Below are 20,819 nucleotides of genomic sequence, written 5' to 3' on the forward strand. Positions count from 1 at the left end.
TCATGCCATCCCTGATTCTGAACATTACCAGATCCATCACACGGGCTCGAATGGAGAAGGGCTTGGCATTTCTGTGCCTGCTGCCATGGACAGTGCCTAGAATGAGCCTTGGCTATATTTTACACGTCCTAAAAATGAACAAAGCTGATAGCGCAAGGCGGAATCCACATGTCCCTTCGCCAGCAGGGTGTCGCAAAAGGAAAAGTGCTCTGTAATTGCAAGACTCTTCCCCATCGCCAGATCTGCGATAAAAATTCACAGTCTTCTAGCGCCTTCCATCTCGGAGGATCCAAAAGTGCTTCCCAGCTAGCACAATACCCCCAGCTTCAGGCCACAAAATCCCCAAGCTCTTTACAGATGCTAATGAATTATGCTCCCCTCCCTCCCAGGCCAGGTGGGGAAAGTGATAATCCTCCTTCACTGAAACACAGATGAGTGACTTGTGGAAGCTCACACAGTGGTTCAGCATTAAAGCCGCCAGGTCCTAGAGTCTCATCTCAGGAACACCAGTGTAAATCCACAACAGCTCCATTCCAGGCAACAGAATTACCCCGCTGTAAGTGAAATCGGCCTTCAGCCCCAGCAATCCTTGCGACAGCCACCTTAAGGACAGGAGGGCTACAGCCAGGCACACAACGTGCTAACTGCACCTGACCCAGCGGTGGGGTGAGGAGGTAGCCAGGGACAAGAGACCAAATCACTCCTCTCGCAAGAAGCGTCTGGAATCATAACCACTGCTGCAGAGTGGATTGGGACGGAGGTCTCAGCACAGAGACATGCACATGGTAAATTGCCCCGCACTCAGTGTCCCTGCCTCGGCCAGCATAGAGCCAAGTCGACCTCGGGTGTGTGGGGATTTCAAAGCAGATGTGTTGGGCACGGCCATCCCTTAGAGCACTCCAGCTAGCCTCTACTGCCTTCCGCTCTCCACCTGCTCCCCATCCCCAAAGAGTTACCACTCCAACAGGAGGTCACAACCATGACAGTCGGCGGAGACCCAAGAAATACAGCTCCTTATCTGAGTGCATGAGACATACAGGGGCCTTTCATATCCCCCTCCACCACGTTCCCGAGCCCCCCATTCAAACGCTGAGTTGTATTTTCTGCTCAGTCAGAGGGCAGCCCGGCTGAGGACAGACACTTCCCAGTTATGGAAATAGAGATCAGTGAACCCCCTCTGAAAACCAGAGCCAACCCTGGCAACTTCCCTGCCTCGCCTGGGGTGGTGAACCACCCATAACAGTCAGTGTATGCTGGAGTGGAGTGGGGGTCTGGTCCTTTCATTCAAGGTGCTAGGAGAAGGGGGAGGAACTGCTGCTCCTGCTGGAATCATTTGCGGGAGGGAGATGTTAAGTAGCTTATTGAGTTACACACCTGGCAAAACTATCCCCAAACCCCCCTGCTGTAACAACAGGGACAGAGGAAAAGTCACAGAAGCTGAATCACAAACAAGGCAACTTTAAGGGCAAGTCTTTCTGCATTCTGCAAAACTGCAAATTCCAAGCTTTAATTACACATCTGTTCTGCAGCCATCCGTGCAAACAGATGCGCTGCTACCCTGTTAGAGCAGCCTAGCAGTCAACTATCCCTAGGCCAAGAGCAGCAGTAAAGGGGAACCCAACCCTCCACACCCCATCCACTGAACCAGGTATGAAATTCAGAGATGATCTGAAATGTACCAGTTATTAAGCATGGGCAATTCTCCCCTCCTGTCCTTTAAAACATATGCCGTTAAATGCAAAGAACTCCATGAATTGAATATTTAAAAAAAAAATCACACAAAGGCAGGAAAGGAGGTAAATTAACATGGCCAAGCTGCTCATGTGGAGCACTCTCTACTCCCATTTCCTTGGATAAATGGGTAGCTCATTACAGGCTCAATCATGGCTTTACCCTGAGTCCAGACTTAGGAGCAACTCAAGCGGGAAATTGACTCTTTTGCTGTTCCTGTTGCAGGACAAATACCATAAATGTGTTCTACTAGAGCTGGGAATTTTCAGCAGGGCTTGACAAGGGCTCAGTCAAACACTTTGGTGTGGGATTTTTAGGCATTGTTTTAAAGGCACTTTCTCCACCACCTCCCGACTGCCACAAACTTCCTCTTTGACGTCGGGCAAGTGACGGAGGTGCCTACATCCCTTTGTGGATCTCTCTCTAACTGCCGTGTTAGGTGCCTACGTCCAAAATTCTGATCCTCGGAACCCCCTGTTCAGCTGCCACCTAACCTTCTAGGCACCCAAGTTTCTGTCAATAGTGTCTCCTAGGCATAAAAAAATCTGCCAGCAAGCACATGCACTGCCTCAGCACCTGTCTTGCCTGCTGTGCCCAGCCTAGTGGAAACTCCCCCACCTCCCCACACACCAGGTCCTGCACAGGCACAGCCAGAGTTGTCGTTGCCCCGTCCCAATCTTTAGCTCAATGGGTAGAGCGCTTACTGAGGCAGGAGATGGGGGTTCAACCCTACCCTCCTTCTGCCTGATTCAGACCAGGGATTTGAACCCTTGATCCCACCCCCTTAGGAGGTGCCCTAGCCACCAGGCTATGGGATATTTTAGGAAGGGGGGGGGTCTCAATCTGCCCTAGTGAACCTGTCCCACTTTGCATAAGTTGCTGAATATTCATTGGCCCAAAGAGTGAGAATGACCCTCTAGTCCAGTGGTTAGGGTGTGGGAGGCCCTGTCATAAACAGATTGTTAAGGGTTAATGTCTCTTGTACCTGTAAAGGGTTACAAGCAGGAAACTGGACACCTGACCAGAAGACCAATCAGAAGACAAAATACTTTTAAATTTGGGCGGAGGGAAGCTTTTGTGTGTGTTCCTTGTCCGTTGTGTATTCTTCTCTCGGAGGGTCTGAGAGAGACCAGACATTACTACAGGCTCTCTAAGTTTCTTTTCAAATAGTAAGTAAAAACAGGCGGTTTAGGCTTTTTGATTGTTTTACTCTATTTGCAATTGTGGATCTGGCTGGTTAACTTTTATATGTGTAGTTGCTGGGAATATTTTGATTTGTATTGGTACTGGGGGGAAAGTTTCTTTCTGGTGTCTGTAAGCTATAGGACCCTGTAATATTTACATCTTGAAGTTACAGAGATAATTCTTTACTTTTTCCTTTCTTTTATTAAAAGATTTCTTTTTTTAGAGAACCTGATTGATTTTTTTTTCCTTGTTTCCCTTGTGTTATTCCAGGGGATTGGGATAACTCACCAGGATGGGTGGGGGGGAGACGGGAGGGGGAGAGACAGAATCTCTCTTTGTTTTCCTTGAATCTGTTTGCCTCTTTGTGGAAGGGAAAGGAGATGCTTCTCTGTATGGTGATTTAAGAGGCTGGATCAGTATCTCTCAGGATAGCCCAGGGAGGGAAATTCTGGGAGGGGGAAAGGTGGGGGAATGGTGTATTTCTCCTTGTTTTAAGAACTCAAGGGATCTGGGTTCTTGGGGCCCCCAGGGAAGGTTGGGGAGGTCAGAGTGCCCCAAAACACTATATTTTTGGGTGGTGGCAGCGCTATCAGATCTAAGCTGGTAATTAAGCTTAGAGGATTCAGGTGCTAGTATCTCATTTTCTGAACTCTAAGGTTCAGATCTGAGAAGGAATGCTATGATAGGCCCCGTCCCAGTGATTTAGTCATTTGTACAGAATGGAACGACTTCAGCAGATGTTCAGGGACAGTGGCTAAGGCCCTCTCCTGACTTAACACCCCCCACCCCCCAGCATTTCCTGTTGGCTAGTGTAGGCAACTCCCCATTCCATATTTGGCTTCTGTGGATCCCAGTTAGAGACCTCTCCCCTGCCCCCACATACTGTGGGTCCCAGCTCGAGGCTGTGGATTCCATGAGGTTGTAGGGTACCAAAAGCTGGCCTCAAGGTTGCAGTGCCTAGGTCCCTTTTGTGAATCTCACACTTTGCCTTTCACTGCCTCAGTGATCTGCCTGTCAAACTGGAAATATGGCACTGCCCTACCTCGCACAGGCCCACACCCTCAGGTACACAAGTGCCTAATGCGCTTGGGAGTTAGGGCCCTACATACCTTTGAGATCTGGGCTTCAGATACTAGTTATGGGGGGCTGAATCAGTACCTTCGAAAGACAACACGCTGGATAAAAGAGAAACAATATGTAAGAAGATTATCAAAGATAAGAAGCAATACAATTTTGCACCACTTTGCATCCACTTTCCTTGCTTATTCGCTCGACATTTTAGCTACATAGTGTGTGCTCTGTGTTTAACGTATTCCATAAAGCGTACTGGCCTTGCACTGTCGTTCAGTTAAGGCTGCTGCTGAACCTCTCAGCTTTGGCATTTCCTGACTTCTGTGATCTTTAACCTGTGCAACCTTCATGTTGCATCAACGTGGCTTTTTGGCTTTATGTGAAATAAACATCGCATGCCACATCCTCAGCTAACCAGGGTTAGCACCGTTGACTTCAGAGCTGTGCTGACCCGACATTAGGTTGGCCTTACCTTGTTACTGCAGTTAAGGGGAACTTTAGCCTAAATATCTCTCCCCTTGATTCATGTTACTGTTCAGCAAATACATACAAGGAATCAGTTACTTTGCTGTCTGCTCCAATCAGCTACAAACAAAGGGCTAATGAGATCATTTGCTTTTAGCCCTGTCACCTCTGCGTAAGGGCTGGTGAGTATCTGGGTGGAAATGTATCTCAGAATCACAGTTCTCCGCACCTCCTTTGCTCCTGGATGGTTGTAAGCTGCTAACTGCACTGACCAGTAACAGCTCATTACTCCGCTATTCTTCGTTGGCTCAGCTACACAGGCTGGTGCATTGGGGTGGAGTAAAGGCCCTTCCAGAGTCCTCCCCAGTCCCCACCCACTTGCATGGAGGATAGGTGGAAATTCTGGCCAAGCTGCCCCTGCTTTTTTCACCATGCTGCACTGGTGATCCAGGAAGGTCAGGCAGGGATGCGGGTGAATCTAACTCCGTCTTGAACTCCTAGGGCAGTTGCATAGGGCCAGACCATGATCAGCCCCCAAAACCATCCCATTGATTTCCATGGGGTCATTAAGCTAATGTGGATGGTCTCAGGAAGGAAGCCCTTATCACAGACAGGTCTGTCGCTAGGGAGGGGTTGGACAGTCCCAAAGGTATTATTATTATTATCATATTATTGCCTTTGGTGAGGGTGCTGGGCAAAGTAATGGACAATCATACCCGGAAACATGAGTCGCATGGATCTGAGACACCATGTGACAGCTCCAGACTCTTGGTCAGAAAAGTAGTTAGACTCCCATTTTGTATTTATCATGGTTTGGGAAGGAATAGCCGACGAGCTGCTAGCAAGAGATCCCATTCCAGAGTTGCTGTACCTCTGGTGATATCCAAGGGGAGGCAGATTACTGACTATGGTTGTTGGGTGCTGGATGAAAGGAGTCACATGGAGCTGGTGTGGGATGACAACGGACTGGGCGCCTGAGTAAGCGCCCGCTACTGGATATACAAAGGCTGAGGCTGCTGGGAGAACAGGATTTTCCTATAAAGCCCAGAGACATCCCATCCTGGAGCTGGGCGTGGCTTGACCAAGCAGCATGAAGGACAGCTGGGGTAGGGAGTGTTAGGCAGACTCTGTTTCTGAGCAGAAGGACCCTCCTATCTTTCTTGCCACACTAAAGCCAGGCCATAGTAGCCTCACTCACACATACTGCCGCTCTGGCCATACTTTGAGCCATGCTGGTCTGAGGCACATGTGAGCTCAGCCAGGGCTCTCATTATGCTTGAGCCAGCCTGGCTTGGGAAGAGGGGTGAGCCTGCCAGAAGAACTGGGCAAGATAAACCTACGGCGACGAGGGCTCAGAAAAAAGGCAAAGCACAAAACACTTGGTCACCGTGAGGGGACTCGCAGGATCCCGGCTAACAGTGCCCCAAGGACAGCAGGCTGCAATTGAGGGGCACACAGAGTCTGAGGACATGAGGGAGCTAGGCCTGGTCTCACCAGGCTTCAGTAATCAATGCTGCACAGAGTAGGGGAGGGAGCAGGGTTTAATCTCCCTAGGACTGCCACCATATCGCCTAGCTTCGGGCCAGCTGCTGCCTCACTCAGGCTGAATCTCCCAGGCTGGTTCAGTTACTGCAGTACCTCAGACCTCCAGCTAACACACTAAAAGAAGAGCCCGCTCTTTCCAGGGTATCCAAGTCTAAGACACAGGAGTGAAATGGGAAGCCTTTGATGAGACTGGGGGAGGGGGATGTCAGCTTCTGTGTAGTTCCAAGGGCAAGAGCACATGGGACGAGTCTATGGCTCAGGTTTTCTCTGCACAGAGGCTGCTTTATGTTATGCCCTCTCCAGGGCATGGCCCTAAATTGGGTGCCTACGGGGAATTCTCTGGTGCACAATGCCAGTGTCAGCACTCCCTTCCCAGTAGGAGGGCGGTTGGGATTTCCATGCAGCCTGGCCGTTACAACAATCCATTCGGGCCATGACAGCAGCTTCCTTTAGGCTACTTTATGTGATGCCAGGGGCCAACTGGCACGCTGCTGGATAAAGAGCATATCTGCCAAGTTTTGTGCTGCTCCACGTGTGACATTCTATGCAAATCAATGCATGATCTTATTTGCACATTATTTTCACCAGGCCATAAACACAATCTATCCTGAGCAGTGGCGGAAGTAGTACATGGAGCCATACAAAACTAGGCAGTTGTGGCTTGGATAGTTGAGCGCTTGAAGGTGAAGCTAGGGACGGGGGGAGTCTGAGTTGGAAACTGGGGAGAGGTGGGTGGGTAGGTGCTGGGGGCTCATGAGGTGTACTAAAGCTGCTGAGAGGCAGGGAGCTCCTATGGTAGATAGAACTGGGGGTCCTGATGGGCAGCGGGCTCCTGGTTCTCTCAGATGTAACTAAAAATAGACCTATATACCTGTGAAACGCATGCCACTGATTGTGTAATGCTAGCTGCCTCACCTGCTTTCTGCCCACTAATCCATCCCCCCACCATTTGCCCGAACGTTCCACCCCATGAGCAGCTTCCAAACTTCCTGTGGGAGAAAGTTTTCCTCCTTTCAGAACTGGCGATATTCAGTCCAGCACTAGGTATTCAGACCTTAATTACCTGAAGGACCCAGGAGCGGTCAATGAAGTTTAGTTAAGGTCCTGAAAAATTTCCACCTCAACTGCCTGGACCTTAGTGAATCTAGCTCAGAAAGAAGAAGGGTTGGGCTGAACTTGTGACTCTCAGCTGGGACTCCAACTCTTCCCAGCCTGATACATAGGGGACTAACCTGTCCCCTCTCCCTGTCTGGTGTCTACAACTGTGTGGGGATGATCTAGGAGGGCAGAGACACATGATCTTCACTTTTCAGCACGGTCAGAAACAGCAGGAATGGTTCTGCAGCAGGGGAAAGTTTATTAAAGACTAACTCTGGCAATGGAATAAACGGCCAATGGAGGCTGAGGGATGCCCTTTATTGGCTATACCCAGGCTAGAATAACCTTACATGAAATGAGGCAGCGTGGCACAGGAATGGTGCAAAACACCATCATTGACAATAGCGACACATTGGTCTGGGACTAGCAGGAAGGGTCATCAAGGACACTTATCAGGATCACATCTTCCTACTGCTAATGAGAGAGCCCACTGCTACGTTAGGACAGAAGAAAAAGCCCAACCCCAGAGGGCTAGAAATCCTCCTACTTCAGAACACAAACGAACCTCTAATTAGTAGGAGGTAGGATGCAACCTCCCCCATGAGCAGCTTATTTCGTAAGGCCTAGATTCAGAAAAGCATGTAAGCATGTGCTTATCCCATTGAAGTAAATGGTACTTAAGCACAGGTTTGAGTGCTTTGCTGAATCAGGGCCCTAGTCACTCACATGGCATTTCTTGTACCCTCCTTTGAAGTAGCTGATATCGCTGCTGTCAGAGATGGGATATTAGCGGTCAGATGGCATAGCAATGCCTATCACTGAATTGGTCCTGCCATGATGCCGGGGAATGGACGCAGAGCCACGCTAGGTGGCTGGAGGATCTCTTTCAGACTCAACAGTTCTGATTTCGATTGGCTTTCCTTTTAAGAGACAAATTATTAATCCATTATTGTTGCCTGACTTGTGTTCAGCTCATCGCGGGGAGTGGGAAGATTCTTGGTCCTCAACAGGGCCGGTGCAAGGAAGTTTCGCGCCCTAGGCGAAACTTCCATCTTGCGCCCCCCCAGCCCTGCAGCAGCTCCCCACCCTGAAGTGTGCCCCCTGCCCCCGCGGCAGCTCCCCACCCCCTGGCCCGAGGAGCCCTGCGGTACCTCCCCACCCCAGCTCACCTCTGCTCCGCATCCTCCCCGAGCATGCTGTCCTGCTCTAATTCTCCTCCCAGGCTTGGGGCGCCAAGCCTGGGAGGCGGGAGAAGTGAAGTAGCAACTGCGCAGTGGAACCCCTGGGCTGCCGGTTGGCATGCTGACCCAGGCATGGGTGGCAAGTTTGTAGAAATTTTGGTGGTGCCCAGAACCTGCCCCCCAAACTCCGCCCCCACTTGCCTAAGGCTCTGGGAGGGATTTGGGGGGAGAGCTCTGGGGTGCAGGTCCTGAGCTGGGGATTAGGGTGCAGGAGGGGTGCAGGCTTTGGGATGGAGTTTGGGTGCTGGGTGCAGGCTCCAGGCTGGGGCAGGAGGTGGGTGTGCAGGAGGAGGTGAGGGGTGCAGGCTTTGGGATGGAATTTGGGTGCAGGCTGGGGGTGCGGGTGTAGAAAAGGGTGAGGGGTGCAGGCTCTGGGAGGGAGTTTGGGGGTGGGAAGGAGTGTGTGGGAAAGGGGAGGGAGTGCATGCTATGGGAGGGAGTTTGGGGATAGGAGGGAGGGCAGGGGGATGAGGGTTGGGGCTGAGGATGAGGGGTTCATGCTGCAGGGGGGGCTGAGGGCTGGGGAAGAGCATTAGGGTGCAGGAGGATGAGGGCTGGGGCTGAGGATGAGGGGTTCATGATGCGGGGGGGCTGAGGGCTGGGGAAGAGGATTAGGGTGCAGGGGGATGAGGATTGGGGTTGAGGATGAGGGGTTCATGATGCGGGGGGGCTGAGGGCTGGGGAAGAGCATTAGGGTGCAGGAGGATGAGGGTTGGAGCTGAGGATGAGGGGTTCATGATGCGGGGGGGCTCAGGGCTGAGGCAGAGGATTAGTGTGTGGGGGGCTGAGGGGTTTGGGGTGTTGGAGAGACTCAGGGTGAGGGTGGAAGCACAGGGTAAGGGCAGCCTGCCCTGCCAGTAGGAGATGGGGGGCACTAGGACCCTGGGACAGCAGACAGCAGTTCTGCCGGGAGCCGCTCTACTCCAGTAACAGAAGCAGGCAGGGGAGAGGTGCTGCGCTGCTTTCTGTGAGGCACGGACGCGGGGCGTGTAGGGGGGAGACCCGCGGGGGCCGGGGCCCGATCTAGGCAGGGCCGGGGGAGAGACCGAGCTCCAAATATTGCTGGAGCAGGGCCCCCAGCCCTGAATATTGCTGGTGCTCGAGCACCGCAAACAGACATAACCTGCCCCCTATAAATCCTGGGCTGCTGGCTGCTACGGCGGCGCCCTGACCCAGGGGACATCCTGGGCTGCTGGCTGCGGATGCTGCCGGCAGCTCCGAGTCCCTCTCGATCCCAGCAGCAGCGGCCGCTCAACCACTTAAAAAAATTTGGGGGCACTGCTTTTTGGCGCCCTCAAATCTTGGCGCCCTAGGCAACCGCCTAGTCCGCCTAAATGGTTGCACCGGCCCTGGTCCTCCAGGATGTTACTGTACAGACTTTTTCAGACAGGAAAAATACTGAGCTTTTCCACCATCCTCCAGCCTCCTCCTCCCTCCCCTCCCCTCCGCTGCTCAGAAAAATTATGGGGAGGGAGTCAACTGGGAAATGAACACCAAGGGGGATGCTTAACTACCTGATCAGTTCAGACGGATTTGCAGAGCAGGAATTTATTACTGCATATAAACTTCAGAGAGTAGTTAAATAAGGGGAGTGAGAGTTATAGATTGTTTATATTCTATTATTGTAAGGGTGCAATCTGTCTGAATTCCTTCAAAAATGGCAGGATGGTCCCTCTTGCCTGATGCGCCAAAGCCTTTTATAACAGCCTTAAAATTCAATACAACTTTCTCTTTGGGTTTTTCCAAATCTTGGCTGTTTTACTTCAGATTTATGAGTACACATTTGCTAGGCTGATGGTCTTTTATAGGTTTTTAACTCATAAAGGATCAAAGTGGTCATCTAATCTGACACCTTGCACAACACAGGCCACGGAAATTCCTCCCGTGATTGCTACCTCTAGACATGTGGTGGCTGAGCTACACAGATACTTTAGACATATCTAGACTGAATTAACTATTCCAAATAATGGAGAATTTCCCACCTCCCTTGGGAATATGGCCCAGTGGCTAGTTAATTATCCCTCACTGTTAAAACCTGGTATCTATTTCCAGTTTGAACTTTGGTGACTCCACCTTCCAGCCATTGGATTTTGTTCTGTCTTTGGCTGCTACATTAAAGAGCCCTCTAGTATCAATGCCTTCTCCCAGTGTAGGTTCTTACAGATCTCCATTCAATCTCCTCTACTGGGGAGGGCGGTAGGCTCAGGAAGTAGCCTAGCCCCTACAGTCGATTCCTTCTTGGGACGATGGGAGGGGCTGCCAGACTCTGCCTCGGGCATGGACCCTTCCTCTTGGTCCCTGCCTATCCTCCAGCTCACTGGCAGGTCCAGCCTGGATGCAGAAAGGGCCATTGACGTCAATGGGCTTTGAGTTGGGCCCAAAACAAACAGCGCATACATACAGCGGTACCCCATGGTGGTGAGCTTGTCCCCGTTCTTCCCCAAGGGGATTGTGTCACCACCTACTGGCAGCGAACATTTGCCAGAGAGGGATTTTGTCAGCATCATGGAGGAAGTTGTGTGGAGCAGGGGTACAATGGTAGGGGAGAGGAGTACACATGGATATATGGAATACTCCCTAGCACCTACCTAGCTACTGCAGTAATGAGCACCAGCTACACAGATCAACACACCTATGGCCTCCTTTGCAGAGACGCCAAACCCCTGCAAGGCCTCTTTAAGTCTGTGGGAGCTGCAGGTGCTCTGCCCCTCACAAAAATCAGACCACAAGGTTTTATTCTTGGTGTCTCATGCCCACTCACTTGCTGGTATAACTGCTGGCCTGAGACACAGAGCAAAAGGTGTTTAATTTTATCATGCACCTGGAGTAGAACGTCTATTTTGCAAAAGACGAACTGTCCTTCTGAAACCTTTCAGGCTTAACCACTATCCAGAGATGGTCATCATCAGCTGGGACATAGCTACAATGAACCCTGCTGTTCTGGATGGGATCCTTGCCTTGACAGGACTGATGGGAGGTGATAAAAACAACATTAGATCCCATGTTTCAATCCTGCGGTTTATGGCACCTAATTTGAGTCTTCGAGACTCAGTAAAGTCCTTGAGCTGACTTCAGATAAAGCTGTTTTTTAAAGAATACGGTGTCTTCTGCCTGGCAATGCCAGTGTTTCAAGCAAGTTCCTTAAAATCTCCTTTTAATCTGAATGCTTCCTGTGCTGTTCCTTAGTCTAATGGGGCTATGACAGGTTGAACCCCCTTCCTGGGGTGCCATCTGATGTGCTGGGGTCTCACTGAGCCTGCCTTTTCCACCACCCTGGGTTTCCTCAACCTGTTCTTGCTGTGCTAGGCTCTCAAGCCTTCTCCAGCACACACACAGGTAAGGCCACACCCAGCTGCAGACACTGACTGAAATCAGCTGTGTGAGGGGACTTAGCAAGGGGAATGGGCAGCACTCACAGGCACACCTCCTTTGGGGGTACAAAGCCAAAATAATATTGTCCTGCGCTATATAGAGAACTCTATAACACAAGCTCATAAAAATCACCCCCTCCCTCAATGCGGAGGGAGATATGCACAGCTTTGTCCCTCCACCCCCACATACGAACGGCACAAACTGGGTTTTGGAATAAACCAGAAATAAGTTTATTAACTACAAAAGGTCAATGTAAAGTGATTATAAGGGATAGCAAACAGAACAAAGCAGATTACTGAACAAATAAAACAAAACATGCAACCTAAGCTTCATTAACTAAAGAAACAGGTTACAAAATGTAATTTCTCACCCTAAATGTTGTTTTAGGCAGGTGGCAGAGTTTCTGCAGCTTAGCATTCCAGTTATTTTTCTTAACAGACTAGAGCCCTATCTCAGCCTGGACCCCTGTCTCAGCCTTTCCCCAGCTTAGTTCCTTTCTCTCTTCAGGTGCTTTCAGGCCTCTTCCTTCTTGGGCAGGGAGACAATTGAGAAGAGTCCTGACTGACTTACTTCCCAGCCTTAAATAGAATTTACATAAGGCGGAATCTTTTGTTTCACAGTCTGACCCCCACTCCCTTTGAATGGAAAAACACTGAAAGCCCAAGATGGGTGTCTAGTACCAGGTGATCAGATCACCTGACCCTGTAGTGTCAAGACAGCAACACTGGGAGCTTCTCAGGAAGGCAGGAGGTTAGTATCTTCCAAGTCTTATTGTTCTTCCTAATAGCCCATCGAGGCTGATTTAGGCATTACCCCAAGTACACACACAGTTGTAATTGTTACATAGTCAATATTCCTAATCTTAGATACAGAAATGATACACACATACAAATTGGATAAACACATTCAGTAGATCATAACCTTTCCAATGATACCTCACATGACCCACCTTGCATAAAACATATATTAGTTATGCCATATTCATATCATGACAATATTTCTATGAAGAATGTGGGGTTCAGTGTCACATGGGCAAAATAGGATAATTGTTTATTAAATGTACTATGATAGTGCTGGGGATCCCAGTCAAGATCAGAGTGTAACATGCTAGGTGCTGTACAATCAAAGAACAAGAGACAACTCCTGCTCCAGGTGAACTAGGCAAGACAAAGAAATAGACAGGAAATACATACTAGGCAAGGAGTGATAGGTAAGGATATGTTTTAGTCACAGGTATTTTTAGTAAAAGTCATGGACCGGTCATGTGTAGTAAACAAAAATTCACGGTTCGTGACCTGTCTATGACTTTTACTATATACCCCTAACTAAAACTTGAGCTGGGGGGTCATGAGTGCTTGCAGTGGTGGCCCGGGAGTGCTGCAGGTGCTGGGGAAGGTGGCCCGGGACACTGCTGGTGCTGGTGGGGGGGGCAGGCCAGGACCCCCGTTGGTTCTGGGGAGGAGCAGGCAGCGGTGTGTGGCCCCTGTTGATGCTGGGGCGGGGGGGGGTTGGGTTGGCGGGGCAGGCAGGGGCTTCCTACCCAGCTTCAAGTGTCCCTGCACCTCTTAGGCGACAGAGGGGTCAGGGGGCCCTGTGCGCTGCTCCCACCACAAGTCCCAGCTGCGCAGCTCCCATTGGCCAGAAACTGCAGCAATGGGAACTGCAGGGGCGGGGCCTGCAGGCACAGCTTGGGCAACCCAAGCCAGCACCAGATGCTGCAAAAGTCACAGAAGTCATGGAAAGTCATGAAATCCATGACTTTCATGACCTCCCTGACAGACTCGCAGCCTTAGAGATAGGCAACACCTCATAAGCTAATTATATGCCCCCTGCAGGAGTGCCCAGTAATGAAGCTTTCATTGCTCATGTGGTATATCTATTCAACGCACAGTGGGGGATCCAGCAGAAAAGTCTGACCAGCCGGAGTGCAGCATGGTTGTATGACAAGAGGCAAGGCCATAGGATCAGCCCAAAAGAACACCAATAATAAAACCTTTACGACACCCAGTAGTTTATTCTGGATGTGGAATGTATTTAACAGGAATGCTATATGAAAGATTTTTCACATCAGTGTATTGGTGGTATTATTCATACCCCTCCATCTGTGAAGCCAAGCTCCCTTCACTCCAGGAGTGTGGCTGCATACGCCTTAGAGAGAGAAAAGTTATAACAAATATGTTTTAAAACCTCTTTGAAATGGCATAAAATAGATCTCCACACATCAGGACAAATCATCAGCTGATGTAAATGCACATAGCTCTGTCTCTTTTAATCATTACGAGCTGGGGAACCATCCCAGCATCTCACAATGTTACGGTCTGCTATTGTGGGACCTATCAAGGGTAGAGGCAAGCAAATCTCTGAGACACGTACCTAGTGCAGGACTGAATATCGCCAGTCTGGAAAGGAGCTGTTGAGGTGAGCATTTCCGGAAAGGAGGAAAATTTCCTCCCACAAGAAGGTGCTCATGGATTTGGAACATTCGGGCAAATGGTGGGGAGATGGATTAGTGGGCAAAAAGCAGTTGAGGCAGCTAGCATGACACAATTAGTGGCATGCATTTCACAGGTATATAGGTCTATCTTTAGTTACACTCATCCACCCACGTTTTATACACACACAATTATAAATTTAGTGCTGTACTGACAACCCTGAAGACAGCAGCTCTCTATTTATACAGAGAACAAGGTACGTGTGTGTGTGTCTAGCTGTATGCATCCATATGTATTATACACACACAAATGTAGTACTGGTGAAAGGTGTGGGACTGACAATCCTAGAGGCAGAATCCAGCCCAGGAATCCGCAATGGAAGCTTCCCCTCCTCTGGTAAGCTGCCAAGTGAAACATATCCCACTGGGAACTGAACAGAGCCCATGGATAGAGCTGAGCAAGTAAATGAGTTTTTAGCTTAGTGGCTGAACTGGTGGAAAACAGTCAGTTCACTTTGAACCAAAACTGAATTTTTTTGCTTTTCTCGCCAGAACAAAAAACGGAGGGGGGGGGAGTGTTTGGGTCAAAACAAAACATTTCAAATATTAATTCCAATCAACATTTTTGAAACAAAGTGTTGAATCAAAATGACATTTGACATTTTTTGTTTCAAAAATAACATATTTTCCAAACCGTACATTCTGATTTTTTCAAAACAAAACGTATGACATTTCTGAATGTATTATTTGGGCCAAAATTATTTACAGAATTTGTTTGTGAATAGTTTTGGGTCTCTGACAAATGCATTTTTTGACAAATTTACTATTTGCTGAAAATTCTTCTCCCAGATCTACCCAAGAATTCATTTCACACCGGACACCAAACAGCTATCAGTTGCAATGATTTCTGGTCTCTGCTGACTCCGGCTGGAGTCAAACGTGCCACAGAACACCCCATTACCAGTCCCCTGGGTGAGTGATCCAGTTCCCAGTTGCTCTCTATTCACTACCTGGACTAACTCTACCTCCTCACAAAGCATGCATTGCTTTCATTGGTTTGCTCATATCCTAGGGCCAGCTAACCCCGTATGCATTAACCATTTTGACAGCATTAATAATGCACCGAGACACAAAGATACTTTTAAAAACAGACTAAATACTTATTAAATTATCAGTGGAGAAGGTTTGGCCTCTCATCAGATGATGAAGAGCAAAACGCCAGAATGTTGTTAGCGTGTTAGAAATGCTAGCCTCAACAGCACCGCCGTGCTGGGACCATCCTACGTGCAGGTCTAGATCTGCCGACAGCACCACCGTGCCCAGTGGCCTGCATCTCTTTCCCACAGAATGCTGCCCCATTTGATAAAGAACCCACACAGGATTTTCAAACAAGGAACTGCAAATTGGCATCCTACTGGATGTATTAATAAGGCCTGCAGTAATTTACGCATCAAGTCTCATAGCAACAGATCTTAGCATTCCTGTTGCATAAGAATGTGATGATATTCTGAGTTCCTGCAGACACTGTAGTAATTAGCTTGATCAGCCTATGCAAATCAGTATCTATTTGAATCCATCATTATTTAATCTGATATGCGCTATATTTGCCTCATGAAGTTTTCAAACAGATCAGTCTTCTAGGTTTCAGGTGTTAAAGACAACTGGAAAGTGGAATGGCTTCATTTAATATGCAAATTATGTACCTTTGCATAAATCAGCATGAGACTCTGACAGCTAATGGGCAATTTATACAGTTCATTTCTCATATGCCAGTTGGTTTGGTTTCAGGGGAAAAAAGGAGTCCAGATCTGGAAAATGTCTCCTTTGGCAAAATGGCCTGGATAATGTAATCAGATAATTCCTATCATTTAGTGGTACTTATATATCTGAATTCATACCACTTGCTTTTAGTGTCATTGAGTTCAAAGGGACAGCCCCTGTCAGCCTATTTTGCATATGAAAATCAGTCTCATATGAGGCTACTAGTTTTGTAAAGTCCAAGTTGTAAAGGAAATGCCAATTTTTATACATTCTTGCCCAAAATTTTATTTAATAGTTTGTTAATTTGCCCCCAATGCTACTAGTTATGCTACTAATTATCCTTTGGACCCCCTATAAAACAGCACAATCACCTTTCACGGTGATCAAACATGGAGTTCTCAGGAAACAAGTTGGGATTTAACACTAAATCCTCTTACTCACCTGGGAACCTGCTTTGTCTGTGTTGTAGATAAGGAGTGCTTGGGGGCAGAGATTTTGTCCTGACATCTGTTGTCTTGTAGAAGGCTCAGCACATTATCAGAGTTTAATAAAGTACAGTAACCAGCATTGACAATAGGATGTTTCTGCAGGCACTGAACCGGGATCACCTGCATTTCAGTTCCTGTTACCACCAAAGGGCACCACCACTAGAACAAATAGAAATATCTGCATTTCTGTCCCTCAGAGGATGTGACGTGGAGGCCCACTGTTGGTTCACTACTCAACAGGCCTGACACACTCACTACACCTAACGCACTGTTTTCATGATATAGACCCAAAAGGTGGCATGTGAGATATCATTGCAAAACTCATGACTCACTGATCACTAATATTCTTGCATGGTGTATGCATGGGGTGTATACAAAGAGGTATGGATATGTGCAAGAATGGAATTCTTAAAATGTGTTTGGCAAGCAATGCATAAGCTCAGTCTGCCTTAATCAAAGGAATGAATATTTGCTTGTCTGACCAGCCAGATCATCTGGCAGAGACAATAAAGGTATATTTACATAAAAAGCAAACAAAGCCATCAACCTAGCAAGTGGAGGAGATAGCCTCTTAGCTATAACCTCAAACAATAAGCAGTTGAATCATTGACCGTATACAGCGTCACTGTATTATAATAGGGTATTGAGTAAGGTCTTTTATGAAAGGTGATTAATATAATTGTGAAATAGCTGTGTTAACCCTGTGGGGAATTATGGATACTCCATGATATTATGCTTTGAAGTCGGTGACCAAAGACAGGGAGAAACAGGCTCTCCCCCAGCCAGGAGGGAAGGCAGCTATTCACCTGTCTCCTGTGTAAATTAAGCTTTATGGAATCAAAACCATGGAAGCATTTACAAAAAAAGCAGTGGCGGGATGGGAAGTCAACAGGAAGGGAAAAACAACAGGAAGCCTTCTTGCTTCTTCTAACATGGTCAATGAGCTTTGGGAAGACAGCCTGGTGTCTACACCCTAGCAGGGGAGAGCAGCTTAGTCTGGGCGTGATTTTCAAATACATGTCAGAAGTTTACTGGGCTATGAAAAGAAAGGGCAAAGAACCCCACAGTCATCCACCACTTGGGGGCAGAGGAGATGAGTGGGGAGGCATGTCCCCCTCTCTCCTCCCCAGATTTGCTGCTTGACTTGTACTGAGCGTGCTGAAGATGGCTGCCTTCATTCTGTCCCACTCACACATGCTATTGGGGGACACGGTCGTCTCTGCTTGGGGGGCTTCAGCGGCCAGAGCTCTTGAAATTAGAGACTGTTGGGTCCTTCAGCCAAAGGGGTTGAAGTCTCTGGGAACTGGGTATAGGTGAGAAACCCGCTGAGGCAAGGATTGGAACATGCTGAAAGTGTTAGTCTGAGAAGCATATTTTCACTTGTGTGTGTGGCCCCCAGTCTATGTTTACTCCTTGTACTTGGTATCATTTAACCCTCAGACTTCTTGTTTAATAAACTTGTTTTGCTATAAACCAGGTCAGTGCTGTGATCGAAATAAGTGTTTGTCAAACTCCAGTTAAATAAATAAGCTGCTGTTAGTGTATCTTTACAGGAGCAGCAAACCTAACTTCCAGGAAGGGACTGTTTGTTACCTGCTAGGCAAGGTTTGGAGGGAAGAGTTGGTTGGCAAAGCAGACAAGCGGGTGGGTCAGGGAGTTGTCATAGAGCTTAGCTGTAGCAAAATTGACTTGCTGGGGCTGAGAGGATAACAGAGTAACTCCTGATTCTGGGAACCCTAGCGGACTGTCACATTGGCAGATGATTTGGGGGAAATTCAGGACTGGGGGGACATTGGGATCACCTTGCAAGAGTAACGGGGCAGTGGAAGCCAGGATGAGACCTGTACGCTTCTAAGGCTGGCTGATGGCGGCAGGGCTGTCAGCCAGAGTAGCATAGCATTTAAAGCAAGGCAGGTGGTGACAACCCTTTATGGCTCTGGTTTGAACCCCACAGTATCAATGCTCAGCAGTTAGGGCCTGATCCAAAGCCCACTGAAAATAGTGGCAAGACAGCCACTGAAATCAGTGGCTTTTGGGTCAAGCCCCAAAGGTGGCAGTACTCTGAAGCTGCAAAGTGCTATGGCTTCACATCTGTACACATGGGCCAACTGAAAACATCTGTATTTCCTCTCTCCTCCCTCCCCCCCCCGGGGCTCCAAGCACCACAGCTCTGAGCGGAGTGCAGAAGAAGTCTACATTCGCCACACACCGCCCTCACTGTCTGCTTTGTCTTTGTATGTTCGGCTCCCTCCCGCTTTATGATGTTGTGCGTCCTATTAAAATGAGCCTAGCCTACCCAGCTAACTTGTAAGCACCTGTTCCATCACTCTCAGGGCTGGAATCAGCATTTCAGCCAGAGCAGGGAAGGTGAAGCCATGGAACACCCCATTTCCTTGCAGCTGTCAATTTCCCAGCATTTAGAGGGCCAGGCTGGGGATAGATAGTCTGTCTAGTCTGCTGAAGCTACATGTGAAAAATGAGCTCTCTTAATGGAAAAAGCTGTCAGGAGGACGGCAGCACGCTCTCGCCAGCTCCCCACAGCCATGGCAAGGAGGTGGTGGGAGAAAGGGAAGTAAGAGGAAAGGAGACGAATCCCAAAGTCCTCAGAGGCTGACAGAGTGTGACCACTCCAGATGAACACCAGCTCCTACCCCATTTTTCGAGGCACTCCAGCTCATCTGAGACTACATACGAGTAGGTTTTTTGACACATTCAATGAGGCTCCTACATACTGAAAACAGGAGCCGAGTTTCAACCAAAACCATTTCGAAACCAGACTGACGCAAAGAGAACATAGGAAATGACTGATGGAAAATAAAATCCACCATTAAAAGGGAGCTGAGGCAGAGATTCACAAAGCCCTCTCCCCTCCCTCCTCATTCCTTCACTCCTCCATCCAACCCTTCACTCCTCATCCAGCCATGCCCATCTATGATCCACCTCCCTCCCTACTCACTTAGTGCCCTAAATGGGAAACCTCGTACCCACCAGCCTGTCTCCCCGTCCTCCACACGGCCCTGTCCCAGAATGGAACTGACACCTCAGCCCTCGCTACATCATCCCCTCCCTCAGGTACCTGCATCTACTAACTGCACACTTGGCTCCACTGCTGTCTCCCTCCCAACTCAGCCCATGGTCAGCTCTCCTACTTAACATGCACATCTTGGCTAGTGGAGCTGTCCAGAGTGACTGTTACCAGCTGGAGTCCCAGTCCTCATACACCATTGAAGGACAGTGAGAATCACAGGAGTTAGAGAGGGAAAAGCCCTGTCAGGTCATCGGCACTACTCCTCACCCACTGGGTTCTACTCTTCATCCACTCACTGTTGTGGTCCCCTGGATAAGCCACTCAAGCTTTTCTGTGCCTCAGCTTCCCTGTCGGTATACAACGATTCCTTCCTTTAAAGGATTAAGGTTAATTCACTGATAATGGTACAGGGCTTGAAAAGAAGTCACTAGAGAAGAGCAAGGGGTACTGACCGGCCCCACCCCTCAAACTAGGAGAGTCAATGTACGATTATTTCCTACCGTATATTCCCCACTAGTTTGCTCACTCCTGTTTTAGAACAAGATGGCTTCCTAGGGAGACTGTCCCACAGATCTCACCACTAGGACATTTCACCCAAAGATTCAGCCTCTATTTCCTTTGGCTTAATTTCACCCTAGTCACTGATTCCATCCCTCGGCCCTAAGCAAATCATTACTCTCTCCTTATGGCCTGCTTGTCCCCTAGTCTCACTCAGCTCAATAGACCCGAGTTTCCATTGCCCTTCAGATCCCTTCACTGGCTCCTGCTGCTCAGGGTTTCAAATCCCAGCTCTTTATCCTTGTCATGTCATCGAGCCCCAGCTCATATCTCTGGCCTTGCCTCCTTTCACATTCCCCTCCCCAGCTCCAGTCCACCAACAGCAGCCGCCATGCGCACACCCACGGCACTGCGCCACTTCCACGCCTGGGCCTGCCTCCCTCACGACACCTTCTGTGTATGGACCCTCCGACCTCAGAACTTTCGGCGAGCCAACTCACTCCACCCCCTTCTCAGGGCTCACTTCTGCCGGGTCCTCTGGGAGTAGGGAGTTCTGAGTCACTGCCTACTTTCATCATGGTCACTCATGCCCCCCAGCTCCTCTTCTACTGCCTGTATATGACCCTCACTGGTTGAGTTAGGTCTGAATTTACATCACATACGCTCTTCAAGGCAGGACCTTATTTCTGCGCAGAACTATCACGCAGGGCCCAGCATTAAATCACACTTGGATAGATAATTTCGGCATAATGCATAGCTTACTTCTGAGTACTTAAACAACAAATACAAAATACTTCACTGAAATACGTGTAGACTGCTCCCTTGCTGCCTTCAATGCCATTTGGCCAAGCTAGTCTATTTCACTTCCTCTTTGCCCCTCCAGTGAAGGACTGGACCCTTCCAGG

General features: G+C 48.8%; 1 protein-coding gene across 3 annotated transcripts in view; it reads right to left on the reverse strand.

Moving 5' to 3' along the window:
• Positions 1–20,819, reverse strand: part of FRMPD3 (FERM and PDZ domain containing 3) — a 157,055-nt gene that overhangs the window by 94,017 nt on the left and 42,219 nt on the right. For 2 of the 3 annotated variants that reach the window (XM_050965756.1, XM_050965757.1), the window contains exon 2: positions 4,026–4,091. The exons of the other annotated variant lie outside the window; for it this stretch is intronic. The gene's annotated coding sequence lies outside the window, so the exon portion shown is untranslated. The remainder of the gene's footprint in view (positions 1–4,025; positions 4,092–20,819) is intronic. 3 annotated transcript variants of the gene reach the window in all.

Source organism: Gopherus flavomarginatus, chromosome 8 (assembly GCF_025201925.1).
Source record: "Gopherus flavomarginatus isolate rGopFla2 chromosome 8, rGopFla2.mat.asm, whole genome shotgun sequence".
In the NCBI taxonomy this organism is placed as follows: Eukaryota; Metazoa; Chordata; order Testudines; family Testudinidae; genus Gopherus; species Gopherus flavomarginatus.